Source organism: Salvelinus namaycush, chromosome 31 (genome assembly GCF_016432855.1).
Source record: "Salvelinus namaycush isolate Seneca chromosome 31, SaNama_1.0, whole genome shotgun sequence".
In the NCBI taxonomy this organism is placed as follows: Eukaryota; Metazoa; Chordata; class Actinopteri; order Salmoniformes; family Salmonidae; genus Salvelinus; species Salvelinus namaycush.
Genome location: NC_052337.1, coordinates 7,762,388 through 7,782,952, shown reverse-complemented (window position 1 = coordinate 7,782,952; position 20,565 = coordinate 7,762,388).

Genomic DNA, 20,565 nt, shown 5'->3' with positions numbered 1-20,565 from the left:
AATTTGAGTGGTTGTTGAGGCCGTGAGGGTCCTGTTATTATTTGGACTTCACTTTTTTCCTTTACTTTTATCCCCCCAACTAGGTATTCAACTAGGTGACGAACCATCTATCCAACTAGTATCCAACTAGGTATGCAACTAGGTATCAAAAAATCTATCCAACTAGGTACCCAACTAGGTATCCAACTATCTACCCAACTAGATATCCAACTATCTATCCAACTAGGCATCGAACTAGGTATCAACTATCCATCCAACAAGTATCCAACTAGGTATCCAAATATCTACCCAACTACGTATCAAATTATTTATCCAACTAGGTATCCAACTATCTATCCAACTAGGTATCCAACTAGGTATCTAACTAATTATCCAACTATCTATCCAACTAGGTATCCAACTAGGTATCCAACTAGGTATCCCACTATCTATCCAACTATGTATCCAACTATCTATCCAACTAGGTATCCAACTAAGTATCCAACTATCTATCCAACTAGGTATCCAACTAGTTATCCAACTAAGTATCCAACTATCTATCCAACTAGGTATCAAACTATCTATCCAACTAGGTATCCAACTAAGTATCCAACTATCTATCCAACCAGGTATCCAACTAGGTATCCCACTATCTATCCAACTAGGTATCCAACTAAGTATCCAACTATCTATCCAACTAAGTATCCAACTAGGTATCCCACTATCTATCCAACTAGGTATCCAACTAAGTATCCAACTATCTATCCAACTAGGTATCCAACTAAGTATCCAACTATCTATCCAACTAAGTATCCAACTATCTATCCAACTAGGTATCCAACTAGGTGACGGACTATCTATCCAACTAAGTATCCAACTAAGTATCCAACTAGGTATCCAACTATCTATCCAACTAGGTATCCAACTATCTATCCAACTAGGTATCAAACTATCTATCAAACTAGGGATCCAACTAAGTATCCAACTATCTATCCTGCTAGGTATCCAACTAGGTATCTAACTAGGTGACGGACTATCTATCGAACTAGGTATCAACTATGTATCCAACTATCTATCCAACTATGTATCCAAGTATCTATCTAACTATCCATCCAACCACGTATCCAACTAGGTATTCAACTAGGTAACCAACTATCTATCCAACTAGGTATCCAACTAGGTATTCAACTAGGTATCCAACTAGGTATCCAACTATCGCTCGAACTATCTATCTAACTATCTATCCAACTAGGTATCCAACTAGGTTTTTAACTAGATATCTAACTAGATATCTAACTAGGTATATAACTAGGTATCTAACTAAGTATCCAACTTGGTATCCAACTTGGTATCCAACTATCTATCCAACTAGGTATACAACTATGTTATCTATCTATTTATCTATCTATCTATAGGTATCCAACTATCTATCCAACTAGGTATCCAACTAAGTATCCAACTATCTATCCAACTAGGTATCCAACTAAGTATCCAACTATCTATCCAACTAGGTATCCAACTAAGTATCCAACTATCTATCCAACTAGGTATCCAACTAGGTATCCAACTAGGTATCTAACTAAGTATCCAACTATCTATCCAACTAGGTATCCAACTATCTATCCAACTAGGTATCCAACTATCTATCCAACTAGGTATCAAACTATCTATCCAACTAGGTATCCAACTAAGTATCCAACTATCTATCCAACTAAGTATCCAACTATCTATCCAACCAGGTATCCAACTAGGTATCCCACTATCTATCCAACTAGGTATCCAACTAAGTATCCAACTATCTATCCAACTAAGTATCCAACTAGGTATCCCACTATCTATCCAACTAGGTATCCAACTAAGTATCCAACTATCTATCCAACTAGGTATCCAACTATCTATCCAACTAGGTATCAAACTATCTATCCAGCTAGGTGTCCAACTAGGTATCGAACTAGGTATCTAACCAGGTATCCAACTAAGTATCCAACCAGGTATCCAACTATCTATCCAACTAGGTGTCCAACTAGGTATCCAACTAAGTATCCAACTAGGTATCCAACTATCTATCCAACTAGGTATCCAACTAGGTGTCCAACTAGGTATCCAACTAAGTATCCAACTAGGTATCCAACTATCTATCCAACTATCTATCCAACTAGGTATCCAACTAAGTATCCAACTATCTATCCAAGTATCCAACTAGGTATCCAACTAAGTATCCAACTATCTATCCAACTAGGTATCCAACTAAGTATCCAACTATCTATCCAACTAGGTATCCAACTATCTATCCAACTAGGTATCCAACTATCTATCCAACTAGGTATCCAACTAGGTGTCCAACTATCTATCCAACTAGGTATCCAACTATCTATCCAACTAGGTATCCAACTATCTATCCAACTATCTTTCCAACTAGGTATCCAACTATCTATCCAACTATCTATCCAACTAGGTATCCAACTATCTATCCAACTAGGTATCCAACTAGGTATCCAACTATCTATCCAACTAGGTATCTAACTAAGTATCCAACTAGGTATCCAACTAGGTATCCAACTATCTATCCAACTATCTATCCAACTAGGTATCCAACTAAGTATCCAACTATCTATCCAACTAGGTATCCAACTAGGTATCCAACTATCTATCCAACTATCTATCCAACTAGGTATCCAACTATCTATCCAACTAGGTATCCAACTATCTATCCAACTAGGTATCCAACTATCTATCCAACTAGGTATCCAACTATCTATCCAACTAGGTATCCAACTAAGTATCCAACTATCTATCCAACTAGGTATCTAACTAGGTATCCAACTATCTATCCAACTAGGTATCTAACTGGGTATCTAACTAGGTATCCAACTATCTATCCAACTAGGTATCCAACTATCTATCCAACTATCTATCCAACTAGGTATCCAACTATCTATCCAACTAGGTATCCAACTAGGTATCCAACTATCTATCCAACTAAGTATCCAACTATCTATCCAACTAGGTATCCAACTAAGTATCCAACTAGGTATCCAACTAGGTATCCAACTATCTATCCAACTATCTATCCAACTAGGTATCCAACTAAGTATCCAACTATCTATCCAACTAGGTATCCAACTAGGTATCCAACTAAGTATCCAACTATCTATCCAACTATCTATCCAACTAGGTATCCAACTATCTATCCAACTAGGTATCCAACTATCTATCCAACTAGGTATCCAACTATCTATCCAACTATCTATCCAACTAGGTATCCAACTATCTATCCAACTATCTATCCAACTAGGTATCCAACTATCTATCCAACTAGGTATCCAACTATCTATCCAACTATCTATCCAACTAGGTATCCAACTAAGTATCCAACTATCTATCCAACTAGGTGTCCAACTAAGTATCCAACTAGGTATCCAACTATCTATCCAACTGGGTATCTAACTAGGTATCTAACTAGGTATCCAACTATCTATCCAACTAGGTATCTAACTAGGTATCTAACTAGGTATCTAACTAGGTATCCAACTATCTATCCAACTAGGTATCTAACTAGGTATCTAACTAGGTATCCAACTATCTATCCAACTAGGTGTCCAACTAGGTATCCAACTATCTATCCAACTAGGTATCCAACTATCTATCCAACTAGGTATCTAACTAGGTATCTAACTAGGTATCCAACTATCTATCCAGCTAGGTATCCAACTATCTATCCAACTAGGTATCTAACTAGGTATCTAACTAGGTATCCAACTATCTATCCAACTAGGTATCCAACTATCTATCCAACTAGGTATCTAACTAGGTATCCAACTATCTATCCAACTAGGTATCCAACTAGGTATCTAACTAGGTATCTAACTAGGTATCCAACTAGGTATCTAACTAGGTATCCAACTAGGTATCCAACTAGGTGTCCAACTAGGTATCCAACTAGGTATCCAACTAGGTATCCAACTATCTATCCAACTAGGTATCCAACTATCTATCCAACTAGGTATCCAACTATCTATCCAACTAGGTATCCAACTATATATCCAACTAGGTATCCAACTATCTATCCAACTAGGTATCCAACTATCTATCCAACTAGGTATCCAACTATCTATCCAACTATCTATCCAACTAAGTATCCAACTATCTATCCAACTAGGTGTCCAACTAAGTATCCAACTAGGTATCCAACTATCTATCCAACTAGGTATCTAACTAGGTATCCAACTATCTATCCAACTAGGTATCTAACTAGGTATCTAACTAGGTATCTAACTAGGTATCCAACTATCTATCCAACTAGGTATCTAACTAGGTATCTAACTAGGTATCCAACTATCTATCCAACTAGGTGTCCAACTAGGTATCCAACTATCTATCCAACTAGGTATCCAACTATCTATCCAACTAGGTATCTAACTAGGTATCTAACTAGGTATCCAACTATCTATCCAGCTAGGTATCCAACTATCTATCCAACTAGGTATCTAACTAGGTATCTAACTAGGTATCCAACTATCTATCCAACTAGGTATCCAACTATCTATCCAACTAGGTATCCAACTAGGTATCCAACTATCTATCCAACTAGGTATCCAACTAGGTATCCAACTAGGTATCCAACTAGGTATCCAACTAGGTATCCAACTAGGTGTCCAACTAGGTATCCAACTAGGTATCCAACTAGGTATCCAACTAGGTATCCAACTAGGTATCCAACTAGGTATCTAACTAGGTATCCAACTAGGTATCCAACTAGGTATCCAACTAGGTATCTAACTAGGTATCCAACTAGGTATCTAACTAGGTATCCAACTAGGTATCCAACTAGGTATCCAACTAGGTATCCAACTAGGTATCCAACTAGGTATCTAACTAGGTATCCAACTAGGTATCCAACTAGGTATCCAACTAGGTGTCCAAGTAGGTGTCCAAGTAGGTATCCAACTATCTATCCAACTATCTATCCAACTAGGTATCCAACTAAGTATCCAACTATCTATCCAACTAGGTGTCCAACTAAGTATCCAACTAGGTATCCAACTATCTATCCAACTGGGTATCTAACTAGGTATCTAACTAGGTATCCAACTATCTATCCAACTAGGTATCCAACTATCTATCCAACTATCTATCCAACTAGGTATCCAACTATCTATCCAACTAGGTATCCAACTAGGTATCTAACTGGGTATCTAACTAGGTATCCAACTATCTATCCAACTAGGTATCCAACTATCTATCCAACTATCTATCCAACTAGGTATCCAACTATCTATCCAACTAGGTATCCAACTATCTATCCAACTAGGTATCCAACTATCTATCCAACTAGGTATCCAACTAGGTATCCAACTATCTATCCAACTAGGTATCCAACTATCTATCCAACTAGGTATCCAACTATCTATCCAACTAGGTATCCAACTATCTATCCAACTATCTATCCAACTAGGTATCCAACTATCTATCCAACTAGGTATCCAACTAGGTATTCAACGAGGTATCTAACTAGGTATCCAACTATCTATCCAACTAGGTATCCAACTATCTATCCAACTAGGTATCCAACTAAGTATCCAACTATCTATCCAACTAGGTATCCAACTAGGTATCCAACTAAGTATCCAACTATCTATCCAACTATCTATCCAACTAGGTATCCAACTATCTATCCAACTAGGTATCCAACTATCTATCCAACTAGGTATCCAACTATCTATCCAACTAGGTATCCAACTATCTATCCAACTATCTATCCAACTAGGTATCCAACTATCTATCCAACTATCTATCCAACTAGGTATCCAACTATCTATCCAACTAGGTATCCAACTATCTATCCAACTATCTATCCAACTAGGTATCCAACTAAGTATCCAACTATCTATCCAACTAGGTGTCCAACTAAGTATCCAACTAGGTATCCAACTATCTATCCAACTGGGTATCTAACTAGGTATCTAACTAGGTATCCAACTATCTATCCAACTAGGTATCTAACTAGGTATCTAACTAGGTATCTAACTAGGTATCCAACTATCTATCCAACTAGGTATCTAACTAGGTATCTAACTAGGTATCCAACTATCTATCCAACTAGGTGTCCAACTAGGTATCCAACTATCTATCCAACTAGGTATCCAACTATCTATCCAACTAGGTATCTAACTAGGTATCTAACTAGGTATCCAACTATCTATCCAGCTAGGTATCCAACTATCTATCCAACTAGGTATCTAACTAGGTATCTAACTAGGTATCCAACTATCTATCCAACTAGGTATCCAACTATCTATCCAACTAGGTATCTAACTAGGTATCCAACTATCTATCCAACTAGGTATCCAACTAGGTATCTAACTAGGTATCTAACTAGGTATCCAACTAGGTATCTAACTAGGTATCCAACTAGGTATCCAACTAGGTGTCCAACTAGGTATCCAACTAGGTATCCAACTAGGTATCCAATTATCTATCCAACTAGGTATCCAACTATCTATCCAACTAGGTATCCAACTATCTATCCAACTAGGTATCCAACTATATATCCAACTAGGTATCCAACTATCTATCCAACTAGGTATCCAACTATCTATCCAACTAGGTATCCAACTATCTATCCAACTATCTATCCAACTAAGTATCCAACTATCTATCCAACTAGGTGTCCAACTAAGTATCCAACTAGGTATCCAACTATCTATCCAACTAGGTATCTAACTAGGTATCCAACTATCTATCCAACTAGGTATCTAACTAGGTATCTAACTAGGTATCTAACTAGGTATCCAACTATCTATCCAACTAGGTATCTAACTAGGTATCTAACTAGGTATCCAACTATCTATCCAACTAGGTGTCCAACTAGGTATCCAACTATCTATCCAACTAGGTATCCAACTATCTATCCAACTAGGTATCTAACTAGGTATCTAACTAGGTATCCAACTATCTATCCAGCTAGGTATCCAACTATCTATCCAACTAGGTATCTAACTAGGTATCTAACTAGGTATCCAACTATCTAGCCAACTAGGTATCCAACTATCTATCCAACTAGGTATCTAACTAGGTATCCAACTATCTATCCAACTAGGTATCCAACTAGGTATCTAACTAGGTATCTAACTAGGTATCCAACTAGGTATCCAACTAGGTATCCAACTAGGTGTCCAACTAGGTATCCAACTAGGTATCCAACTAGGTATCCAACTAGGTGTCCAACTAGGTATCCAACTAGGTATCTAACTAGGTATCCAACTAGGTATCCAACTAGGTATCCAACTAGGTATCTAACTAGGTATCCAACTAGGTATCTAACTAGGTATCCAACTAGGTATCCAACTAGGTATCCAACTAGGTATCCAACTAGGTATCTAACTAGGTATCCAACTAGGTATCCAACTAGGTGTCCAAGTAGGTGTCCAAGTAGGTATCCAACTATCTATCCAACTATCTATCCAACTATCTATCCAACTAGGTATCCAACTAGGTATCCAACTAGGTATCTAACTAGGTATCCAACTAGGTATCCAACTAGGTATCTAACTAGGTATCTAACTAGGTATCTAACTAGGTATCCAACTAGGTATCCGACTAGGTATCCAACTTGGTATCCAAATAGGTATCCAACTAGGTATACAACTAGGTATCCCAAAAAAGTAAAGACAGCACACTAAAGAAGACAACCGGCCTTAGCTTCATTCTATTTAATTTATTTCATTGTAAGGTGCATAAAGGAACAACACATGTACAGTACAGGTAATTGCCAAAATAATGGAAACATTCAATTAAATTAGAGATACAAAGTATATTGAAAGCAGGTACTTCCACACAGGTGTGGTTCCTGAGTTAATTAAGCAATTAATTAACATCTCATCATACTTAGGATCATGTATAAAAATGCTGGGCAGGCCATCATTTTGGCTACCATGGCTATGCCCCATAGGATGACAATGCCCCCATCCGCAGGGAACGAGTGTTTCACTGAAGTGTTTGATGATCATGAAAATGATTTAAACCATATTCCATGTCTTAGTCATCAGAGCTCAACCCAACTGAACACCGGAGATTCTGGAGCGACGTCTTTCCACCACCATCAACAAAACACCAAATGATGGAATATTTTATGGAATAAGGGTGTCGCATCCCTCCAACAGTGTACCAGACACTTGTAGAATCTATGCCAAGGTGCATTGAAGCTGTTCTGTCTCATGGTGGCTCAACGCCTTATTAAGACACTTTATGTTGGTGTTTCCTTTATTTTGGCAGTTGCCTGTAGCTTCATCAGGTTAATTTCGACACTTGTTTTGGATACCTCCCACTGGGCACACACTGGTTGAATCAACGTTGTTTCCACATCATTTCAATTAAATTACGTTGAACCAACGTGGAATAGACGTTGAATTGACGTCTGTGCCCAGTGGGCTGTAACATTAAACTTACTTTGCAGCTATAAAGAATCAGAAATCATCAACTACATTAACATGTATAGAAGGCATCATCATTGTACTCGTTACAATACAAGTCCCACTCCCGGATTGAACCTAAATGAACCCTGCTGCTTCTGGGCCCTCATTGCTTCTTGACGTCTTTACCCACGACGTCAGAAACTAGAGTGTGGTTGAAGGGTGTCTGCCAACCAGGCACATAAACAGTAGAGACCTTCCCTTTCCCATGTGTGGTGTGGTATTAGATTGAGGCCGACCTCCCCGGCCACACGTGTTATGGCTGCCCTGATTAAAGCATGAAGAGGTCTGATGAGAGGACGCGAGTGGAAGCCTCACGCCTTAAAATGGGCCGTAAAATGTACTGTGTTTGGGTGAACGATGACGTCGTTTACTGGGTGTGTGTAGAGGTTGAAGGATGTGTGTGTGTGTGTGTGATGGTGTCATCAATAGGTGTGTTGTGCTCACACCCCTCCCCCCTTTTCACAAGGAAAGTCCCCATAGTCATAGTATGACCATAGAATTAGAATGCATTAATTATAGTATGACCCAAAAATGTATATGAGTCGGCGAAACCTCTTACAATCAGCTCTTCTTCCCAGTTCTTTTCACCCACCCTATCCTTCCTCCACAGTTACACAGTTACATAAGCCAGACTGACCCTATAAAACCAAACAGCTGTTTATCTCAAGCTATTTCCAGAGCAGTAAAAAACACTAGCTCCTCGTGAATCAAGTCCTCTTAACATCGGATATTTTCACAAATACTTTTTCCCCAATTTATAGGAAGTATGCACTTTCAAAGTCAAACAAGCCTTCGACAGCCATCGGACCTAAAATGCGTCACTGACTGAAATTCAGCTTATGCGTCTACAATATCATTGTAGGAGTTCTGGGTCTTCTGTAGATGATCCTTTACTACCGGTAACATTTCCGGAGATGATGGGAAATGTCCTATCCAGAGTTCCAGACAAACATCTGGCCAAACATTGAGCTGTCTGAATGTACAGTAATCCATACACCATAACGAGTCAACTGGAGACCCGTCATATTGCTCAACAGTGACTATAAGGTTAGACTGATACCAGACAAGATTGAGAACTGCTCAAGGTAGAAGTTACAATTAAATTCAGATCTAGAATCCTGCTCTATCCTACCCTTACCCATAAAAAGGAAAAATACACACTGCCCCGAAATCAGCACTTACATTGATAGTTCACCCAAATTGCTAAATTACTTACTTTACCAAGCCGCAGCCACCAACCACTAACTTTTAAGCATTTTATAACCAAAGTCAATGTGTCATATATTACCATGGTTGGAATTTCACACCCATTTCATGCAACCTCATCCTTCACTGTGGAGCAACAGGAAGAGTATCCTTTGACACTGAGCCAAGCTGAGCCAAACATCATGACCCTCATGTGGCGCTGGACATGCGCCAACCAAGAACTATGCTGTATCTCAACCACAGTTTCTCTCTGACACAGCTAAAACCAGGAGTCTGCTTGGCTCAACCGCTTAACGGCTGCCGTTATGGCTCCTGCATTAGCCTCTTTACGTTTTGGCCTGCTGGTGAAAAGTGCACTGCTTAGCTGCGGGCTAAAGTGCTGTGTTTTACACAGTATCACACAGTGTGGGCAGTGGGTGCGGAGAGAGAGAGGGATGGAAAGAGAGAAAGAAAGAGACAGAGAGAAAGAGGGAGAGAGATTAAGAAAGAAATAAGAGAGCGAGAGCAAGATAGAAAGAAACAGAGAAAAAGCCCATTGTGCAGAGAAACCTCCTCTCGCATTTACTGTGGGACTCCGGTATCTTTGCGCAACCTGATCTAGATAGAAAGGGTTAGGGTTCAACCTGATCTAGATAGAAAGGGTTAGGGTTCAACCTGACCTAGATAGAAAGGGTTAGGGTTCAACCTGATCTAGATAGAAAGGGTTAGGGTTCAACCTGACCTAGATAGAAAGGGTTAGGGTTCAACCTGACCTAGATAGAAAGGGTTAGGGTTCAACCTGATCTAGATAGAAAGGGTTAGGGTTCAACCTGACCTAGATAGAAAGGGTTAGGGTTCAACCTGATCTAGATAGAAAGGGTTAGGGTTCAACCTGATCTAGATAGAAAGGGTTAGGGTTCAACCTGATCTAGATAGAAAGAGTTAGGGTTCAACCTGATCTAGATAGAAAGGGTTAGGGTTCAACCTGACCTAGATAGAAAGGGTTAGGGTTCAACCTGATCTAGATAGAAAGGGTTAGGGTTCAACCTGACCTAGATAGAAAGGGTTAGGGTTCAACCTGATCTAGATAGAAAGGGTTAGGGTTCAACCTGATCTAGATAGAAAGGGTTAGGGTTCAACCTGATCTAGATAGAAAGGGTTAGGGTTCAACCTGACCTAGATAGAAAGAGTTAGGGTTCAACCTGACCTAGATAGAAAGGGTTAGGGTTCAACCTGATCTAGATAGAAAGGGTTAGGGTTCAACCTGACCTAGATAGAAAGAGTTAGGGTTCAACCTGACCTAGATAGAAAGGGTTAGGGTTCAACCTGACCTAGATAGAAAGAGTTAGGGTTCAACCTGATCTAGATAGAAAGAGTTAGGGTTCAACCTGACCTAGATAGAAAGAGTTAGGGTTCAACCTGATCTAGATAGAAAGAGTTAGGGTTCAACCTGACCTAGATAGAAAGAGTTAGGGTTCAACCTGATCTAGATAGAAAGGGTTAGGGTTCAACCTGATCTAGATAGAAAGGGTTAGGGTTCAACCTGACCTAGATAGAAAGAGTTAGGGTTCAACCTGATCTAGATAGAAAGGGTTAGGGTTCAACCTGACCTAGATAGAAAGAGTTAGGGTTCAACCTGATCTAGATAGAAAGGGTTAGGGTTCAACCTGACCTAGATAGAAAGAGTTAGGGTTCAACCTGACCTAGATAGAAAGGGTTAGGGTTCAACCTGACCTAGATAGAAAGAGTTAGGGTTCAACCTGACCTAGATAGAAAGGGTTAGGGTTCAACCTGACCTAGATAGAAAGGGTTAGGGTTCAACCTGACCTAGATAGAAAGGGTTAGGGTTCAACCTGATCTAGATAGAAAGGGTTAGGGTTCAACCTGACCTAGATAGAAAGAGTTAGGGTTCAACCTGACCTAGATAGAAAGAGTTAGGGTTCAACCTGATCTAGATAGAAAGAGTTAGGGTTCAACCTGACCTAGATAGAAAGAGTTAGGGTTCAACCTGACCTAGATAGAAAGAGTTAGGGTTCAACCTGACCTAGATAGAAAGGGTTAGGGTTCAACCTGACCTATATAGAAAGAGTTAGGGTTCAACCTGACCTAGATAGAAAGGGTTAGGGTTCAACCTGACCTAGATAGAAAGAGTTAGGGTTCAACCTGACCTAGATAGAAAGGGTTAGGGTTCAACCTGACCTAGATAGAAAGGGTTAGGGTTCAACCTGACCTAGATAGAAAGAGTTAGGGTTCAACCTGATCTAGATAGAAAGAGTTAGGGTTCAACCTGACCTAGATAGAAAGAGTTAGGGTTCAACCTGATCTAGATAGAAAGAGTTAGGGTTCAACCTGACCTAGATAGAAAGAGTTAGGGTTCAACCTGACCTAGATAGAAAGGGTTAGGGTTCAACCTGACCTAGATAGAAAGGGTTAGGGTTCAACCTGACCTAGATAGAAAGAGTTAGGGTTCAACCTGACCTAGATAGAAAGGGTTAGGGTTCAACCTGACCTAGATAGAAAGAGTTAGGGTTCAACCTGGCCTATATAGAAAGGGTTAGGGTTCAACCTGATCTATATAGAAAGAGTTAGGGTTCAACCTGACCTATATAGAAAGAGTTAGGGTTCAACCTGACCTAGATAGAAAGAGTTAGGGTTCAACCTGACCTAGATAGAAAGAGTTAGGGTTCAACTTGAGCTAGATAGAAAGGGTTATGGTTCAACCTGACCTAAATAGAAAGAGTTAGGGTTCAACCTGACCTAGATAAAAATGTCCCACTAGAAAACCTGAAGGGCTCCTCATTGTCGAGCCTTGGGACAAACTGTTCCCTTTTATTCAAGACTCAGCACATATGACCCAAAGACAAGAGACACACTAAGCATTGGGTGTTTGGTCATGAGGTTGTTTGTTCCGGAAATTGGATCAAGATGTTCTGTTATTGACATATATTATGTTGATTACACGATTAAAGCAGTTAATTGCTTAGAAAACACAAGCAATCAGTGATTGGCAATACATACAGACCATATGCAATGGACAAAATTTAGGCCAGGGGTCGGCAACAGGCGGCCTGCGGAACAAAAACGTCCGCAAGTGATTTTTTTGGGCCTCCCAAGGGTTATTTCCATTCAGTGGATGTAACTCCTAATGCAGGAACTCCTATAATCAACCTCTTTACTTATCTTATCTTTACTATTCTTTACTAGAGTCATTTCTCCTATACCTATGGAAATCAGACTAAATGATCCTGTCAAAAACAGGATCATCCTGTCAAAAACTCAAGTTTATAACCCAATCTAAAAATAATCCAGAGAGCTTCTAAGAGACATAGAGCAATCCTCTTGAAAAAGTGTCAGTTACAGAGAAAAAAACATTGCCCAGTAATTTGACATGCTATTTGTCGAGAGTTGGCCCAGACTTTGCCCCAGACCAAGAGTGAGGGACGGAAGAAGGGAGGGATGGAAGGAGGGAGGGAGAGAAAGAGGGAGAAAGAAAGACAGAAAAAGAGAGAGAGGGATGGAGGGAGGGAGTGTTTTTCCATGCCTCTAAGATCGCCCACTCTTCCATGCAGAGCCCTGCACAGTGTCAGCCCACAAGGCTCATGGGAACAGTCATACAGAGGAATCCCAGCTAAGAGACGACATCTGTACGATTCCTCAACATTTCCACATTATTGTGTGAGTGTGTTAAAGAGGATATATTATGTTTTCTTTCTCTCCCCTTCCCCCTTTCTTTCTCTTAAACACTCACCCTCTCTCCCTCTGACCCTTCTCTCACTCTGTGTGTGTGTGTGTGTGTGTTTCCAAGGATTCGACCATGACAATTAACTTCCGTGGGATACTCCAGTGAGATACTCAAGCTGGACAGCTCAGAAATGGCATTTGCAAGGCATTTGAAGTTATTTGTCTCCCTTGGTTTGGGTACAGCCTGGGTACATGGCTGGATAGATGGCCTAGGGCTAGTACTATGTTTATGTCATTATATACACTGAGTGTACCAAATTTTAGGAACACCTGCTCTTTCCATGACATAGACTGACCAGGTGAATCCAGGTGAAAGCTATGATCCCTTATTGATGTCACTTGTTAAATCCACTTCAATCAGTGTAGATGAAGGGGAGGAGACAGGTTAAAGAAGGATTTTTAAGCCTTGAGGCAATAGAGACATGGATTGTGTATGTGTGCCATCCAGAGGGTGAATGGGCAAGACAAAAGATCGAAGTGCCTTTGAACGGGTATGGTAGTAGGTGCCAGGCGCAATATTAGGAGGGTGTTCTTAATGTTTTGTACACTCACTGTATATCACGTGAACTGTTGGAGTTGTACGGTAAACACACTTACTACTGGGATGCTCTAATGCTACAGTCTCTTTGATTTCAATTTGGTTGAGTTGTTAAGCAACGTGAATTCAACGTGAAATTAACAACAACAAAAAATTACATCACATGTAATTACGTTTTGGTTAAAAGTGGTGTAAAAAAAGATGAAATTCCTTTACATTGATGACTTTTTGCAAATCCAATTAGTTTTCCACATTTATTCAACGTCATCACATAGACTTTTTGTTGTTGAAATGACATGGAAACAATGTTGATTTAACCAGTTTTTCCCCAGTTGGATACCACTGTGTAACTGCTTTCCTCCACATTTTTTGGGTTTAGGTATCCAAACTCTAAGCCACTCATGCCAAGTTCAATACAGAAAATATAGAAATATATACTCAACCAGTGCTGTAAAGTAATAACTTAAAACAACACCTGTTAAATCAAGCATATATCAAGTATGAAAGTATAAGAGGAGACCGACAGCTATTGTAAATTCCCTATTGCAGGCTTATCATTTCCCAAATGAAATACAGTTCAATGTAAAGAGGGGCCACAATAGGCTACGGTGCATCCCATATGGCACCCTATTCAGGGCCCATAGGGTTCTAGTGAAAAGTAGTGAACTAGGAAATAGGGTGCCATTTGGAACACAACCTCCATCTCCATGTAAAAGCCAACCCACATAAACCTAACACCTGACACACTGTTTCCAGACTAATGTCTTCAGCTGTGTGTGTCTGATTGTTCCTCACTGTGTGTGCCCAGACTGCCCTAGATGATCCTAATACAGCATATAATCCACACCAGCCAAACAGGCTCCTCTGAGCTAACTAACTAACTCTCTCCTGTCTCGTAAACAAAAGCCTGACACTTTATGACCAAGCCATTGTGTGGATATGGCGTTTCAGCGCAAGGTATTAATAAGGTATTTATACCTTTTATTTTCCAAGAGGCAGGGAGGTTTCTGTGAATTGTGGGGTCTTGGAATTGAAAGGGGATCTTGGAAAACAGCTGGGTATTAGTGCTTCATTTAAAGGTTCGATTGTTTTCATCCATTTGATACAAATCGTCTGAGTGGCGTTGAGCGCTAGGTAGTGGCGCTAAGTAGTGGTTAGCATCGCTTCATTTTGTGAGGGGGTCATTGAGTTAAGGTCTTTTGAAAGGTTTTATGTTAAAACTAGTGAATAGATAAGAGACATATCAAGAGTCATCGACAAATTGAAACAGTCCCTCCTGAGTATCTTGGGTTGTTGGGTTGTTGTTGTCATGTGTCTACTGTGAAATCACAAGAGCTAGACCCTCAGGTTATTTCCTACATTACCATCCTTACAATTTCTCTCTTTCATTATTCCCACACTTCCTTTTTAATCTAAGAAAGAGATTTAGCGTACTCCCTTTTCCTCTTGTTCTTGAACCCCACAGCAAAAACAATCCTCAGACATATTGTTGGGGTCCGTTGATCCGTAAACTAGAGGCAACAATAAGGCAACAATAAGTCTGGCTTTTAAGGCTCAAGAGGAAATGAAAAGTCATATTACTTAGGGGGATATTGAATAGGGTACTAGGATACTGCACGGGACCCCCCCACCCCCTTTGAGAGACTGGCTCAAGGGGGCCCCCCAAAACAGAGACTGAATGCAGCTAAGACCTGGTTTTAAAAAGGAAATGGATATTCATTCTCAACACGACTGGTTGGCTTAGCCTTCGACCGTTCCACTCAATGAGTTGACTCTGATCTCAAAGCAGTAAGATGGATAGTTGGGTAGATTACACCACAATTATTGTATATTGCTATATTATTTATCGTACAAAGCGACTTCTATGTGTATATTCGCTTACATTTAATGTATATGTAAATATTTCTACTTTCCCACAAGATATATTTCCTGAAACAGCATGCTTAGAAGAATATGTAGCCTGTAACACAGCAAAACAAAATATACTGCATTCCAAACAGAGATGTTACTGTGTTTTCACAGACAACAAATAACTGAAAACATTCCCCATCAGACTCTCCCATGTCCATCTTTCAAACAAAACAAGTTGACTCATTGGATGGTTTGGGTGAAAACAGACTTTGAGCTAATCAGATGTTAACAAACACACCCACCAGGGGTGGGCCTGAGGGGCTATCCTGAGCTACTCTTATTGATCCATGAACCAAGCAGTCAATACAGATTAGTTACAGTAATCATAGGGACACGTGTGGCGGCCCCAGGAGCAGACCAACGGCCAGTAGGACCCCTCACTGTGGCTGTGTAATACTCACGGAATGATATCATTCTCATACTGTCAAAATAATTCCAAATCCTAACTTTACAAAAATTATTCCCGCTTGGCTCAGTTGGTAGAGCATGGTGCTTGCAATGCCAGGGTTGTGGGTTTGATTCCCACAGGGCACCAGTACAGGAAAAGAAAGTATGAACATATAAATATATGTTTGCTCTGCATAAGAGCATCTGCTAAATGACTTGTAAATAACGGTAAAGTGTAAAAAGGTAGTTCCCTCTGGAATAGCCTAGCAGTAACAATAACATTTAAAAAGGTAGTTCCCTCTGGAATAGCCTAGCAGTAACAATAACATTTAAAAAGGTAGTTCCCTCTGGAATAGCCTAGCAGTAACAATAACATTTAAAAAGGTAGTTCCCTCTGGAATAGCCTAGCAGTAACAATAACATTTTCATTTTCATCTAACAGGGCAACTTTGGACAAATTTGTGCACTTTGATCCCATTAGGTAAGGCACAAGTGGTTTTAAGTGATATAGCGCCACAAGCCTATCTTTGGCCATATCTCCTTACTTTTTACCTTTGGTCCAGTTAGCCAGTCAGATCCCAGACTAGTGATATTTGGATCTGGTTCCCCACCATCAGACAGATTAGTCAGGCCTGTTCAGGTCCTTAGGGAGTCCCAGGCTCCAGACACAACAATAAGCCCCTTTATTAAACGATGGACACTGGAGACAGCGGGGGAGCAATGCTTGAGCACCTAATATAATCACAGACACACACATGTGCGGAGGCTCACGCACGCACAGTCGCATACACACTTACACACGCCCACGCATTACGCACACAGACACACACAGGGCTCATAGACTCCCTACACCTGTTTCAATAGAGACTGAAAGAGGAGACCTTTTAATCTGATAACATCACTTATCCCCCCTACACAATTTGCTCTACATTCATTCTAGATCAAGAAAACAAGTCTCAAAACCCAAACATTTCATAATCTAAACTTTATCCCAAAGTTCCTCAAATGACAATCTAAAATAAGCTATATTTATAAGGAGATAGGTGTCGCTGATTGCATGTTATAACTCCAGTGGGCAGTCATGCTGGCCATCTTGGAAGAGAAGGCAGTGAGTGGAAGTTCTGCCCTGCCGTTTGGCTAACAAAGACAAAGGCCATCAAGTGTGACGCCTTTCAGACAGAGCACATAGAAGAAGACCTGGCAATCTCACAACTCACAGGCAAGTGTCCCAAATGGCCCCCTGTTCACTATGTAGTGCACTACCTAGCAAAAAGCCCATAGGCCCCTGGTCAAAAGTAGTGCACTACATAGGAAATAGGGTGCCATTTGGGATGCTGACACACACGGTGTCCCCACTTTGTCTGCAGCTGTGGATCAGGGTACAAACAACGTGGCTGAAGGGGTGTCACGTCCATATTTATACATCAAAGCGGTTCCAGACTAACAAAAATAGGGTGACTTCACCCATGTCACATTCACGTCGTAAGAAATACGGAAGTTCAAGATAAAAGCGAACCCAAGTGTGCCCAAATGAGATCAGAGGGGTGGACGAGCCTGGTGTGTGTGTGAGGGAGGAAGTGTGTATTGGCAGTAGGGTCTAAGAGAGTCACACTATGTGCGAGCTGAGAGACAAAACGCCTGTTAGTGTGTGTGTGTATATCTCTCTTTCTTTCTCGCTTTCTCTCTTTCTCTGTGTGTGTGTTTGTCTTTGTGCCTGCGTGTGTTACTCTCTATCTCTCTGTGTGTGTGTTTGTCTTTGTGCCTGCGTGTGTGTTACTCTCTATCTCTCTGTGTGTGTGTTTGTCTTTGTGCCTGCGTGTGTGTTACTCTCTATCTCTCTGTGTGTGTGTTTGTCTTTGTGCCTGCGTGTGTTACTCTCTATCTCTCTGTGTGTGTGTTTGTCTTTGTGCCTGCGTGTGTTACTCTCTATCTCTCTGTGTGTGTGTTTGTCTTTGTGCCTGCGTGTGTGTTACTCTCTATCTCTCTGTGTGTGTGTTTGTCTTTGTGCCTGCGTGTGTGTTACTCTCTATCTCTCTGTGTGTGTGTTTGTCTTTGTGCCTGCGTGTGTGTTACTCTCTATCTCTCTGTGTGTGTGTTTGTCTTTGTGCCTGCGTGTGTGTTACTCTCTATCTCTGTGTGTGTGTGTTTGTCTTTGTGCCTGCGTGTGTGTTACTCTCTATCTCTCTGTGTGTGTGTTTGTCTTTGTGCCTGCGTGTGTTACTCTCTATCTCTCTGTGTGTGTGTTTGTCTTTGTGCCTGGGTGTGTGTTACTCTCTCTCTTTCTCTGTGTGTGTGTGTTTGTCTTTGTGCCTGCGTGTGTGTTACTCTCTATCTCTGTGTGTGTGTGTGCGTGTGTGTGTAGGCAGGCCGAGGCGGACAGACAGACATACGGACAGACAGACAGACAAATAGACTGACAGACACAGCTGTAGAGTCTCACCACTGGAGCAGTCGGGGCCCCCCCAGCCGGGCTCACACTGGCAGGTGCTGGGGGCTACACAACGGCCGTGAACACACTTCTCGGCACAGTGGGCTGGAGAGAGTGATGAGGAGGAGCAGGGAAATAGAAGGGAGGGATGAGGAGAGAGAGGGAAAAACAAGAGGAAAGTAAGGTTTAGATTTTACATTGCTACTCCCAGGAAAACCATGTGGATTTACATCAAAGGAATACAGATTGATGAACCGATAACAACAATGTCATAAGAAGGGTTTGACTGAGCCTGTCTGGAGCGTGAGATGGGTGTGGTTTGCACTTCTGGGACTACGCCATTTGGTTCCATTAAACACTCAATCAAGCGCAGCTAAAGTATTTGAAAGAAAACTATTACAATTTAAACCCATGTTCAGAATAGACAATCAGAATTCCAGTGAGAATGGGATCCAATTCATTAGGGACAGAGACTTCAGGCTGGACTTGATTGGTCCACAACGTTAAAAAAAACATGTACATGAATGTAACGTCAGACTGACCGGCAATAAAGATGGCCCTTTTGGAGGAATTGATAGGACATTCACGGTTACTTAGTGTGCTATTTGTGAACTTTTGTTTAATGTATTTTTGTTAAAGCTGAGGAAATCTGTTATTTTTCCGCCCATCGAACAAAGCAAATATGGTGGGTGATGTCATAGAAACAGTGGGGGTTAAAGGTTCCATGGGTGATGTCATTGAAACAGTGGGTTTAAAGGTTCCATGGGTGATGTAATTGAAACAGTGGGTGTTAAAGGTTCCATGGGTGATGTCACTGAAACAGTGGGGGTTAAAGGTTCCATGGGTGATGTCATTTAAACAGTGTGTGTTTGTAAAAGGTTTCATGAGTGAGGTCATGAGTGACGAGCGGTCAAAAACAATGACGCCATCAAACATTTTTTTACATTCACACACTACAGCAATTGATTATTTTATGTTAGCCTAAATAGTGTTAGCCTAAATAGTGCTCACAATGAATTAACTGATTTTGTGTATGAATTTAAGTTCTTATTTCCCCAACATAAAATATTTTCAAATACATTTGAGTAACTTAGCATACGCTCTTATCCAGAGCAACTTAGAGTAGTGAGTGGATGCATTTTCATATATTTTTTTCATACTACTCCCCCTTGGGAATTGCACCCACAACCCTGGTGATAGAAGTGCCACGCTCTACCAACTAAACTACCAAGGACCACATAATCTGAGAGGCAAGTGATGGTAGCACAGATTGGGGCCACGTTAATTCAGATAGCGGGCCAGAAAATGGCTCCCGGGGCACATTCTTCAGACCACTGGACTAGATAAAAGAATCCCATATTTAAAAATGAAACTCGATTGTACTCAATCTACATGATATTAACTTTACTCATACATTTATTCTAACAAAGCTGATGTTGTTACATCTTAACATCTGTATCCATCTGTCTTCATTTACATTTACGTCCTCATTTATTACGTACCATGTATATCAGTTGATATTTGACACAAAATGGCTTCCACCCGGGGAGACTGTAAGTTTATTGATGGAGGAGGAAACTGGGGAAATCAGAGGGCAGCATGTGATTGTGGTTTACTGTATTCACCACATAACAGTACCTTTATAGAGCCCGGACTAAAGTTCCCTTTGAGCCCCGAGCGATCACATTCTCACATCCACTCTGTCGAGTAAAAAGCTGATTCACCAGCGATAAAGGGAACTGACTATCAGTCCATCTTTTAGCCTCATAGTTTATCATTGCTAAACATCACTTTGATTTAATTCTTTTGACTCAATCCAACTGCTTAATAACCACACTTACCGGGCACAAAATCAAAGAAGTCCAAATAAATCCGACAATAACTACTCCTCTAGTAGTGTCAGTTGTACAACTGCTCACAAT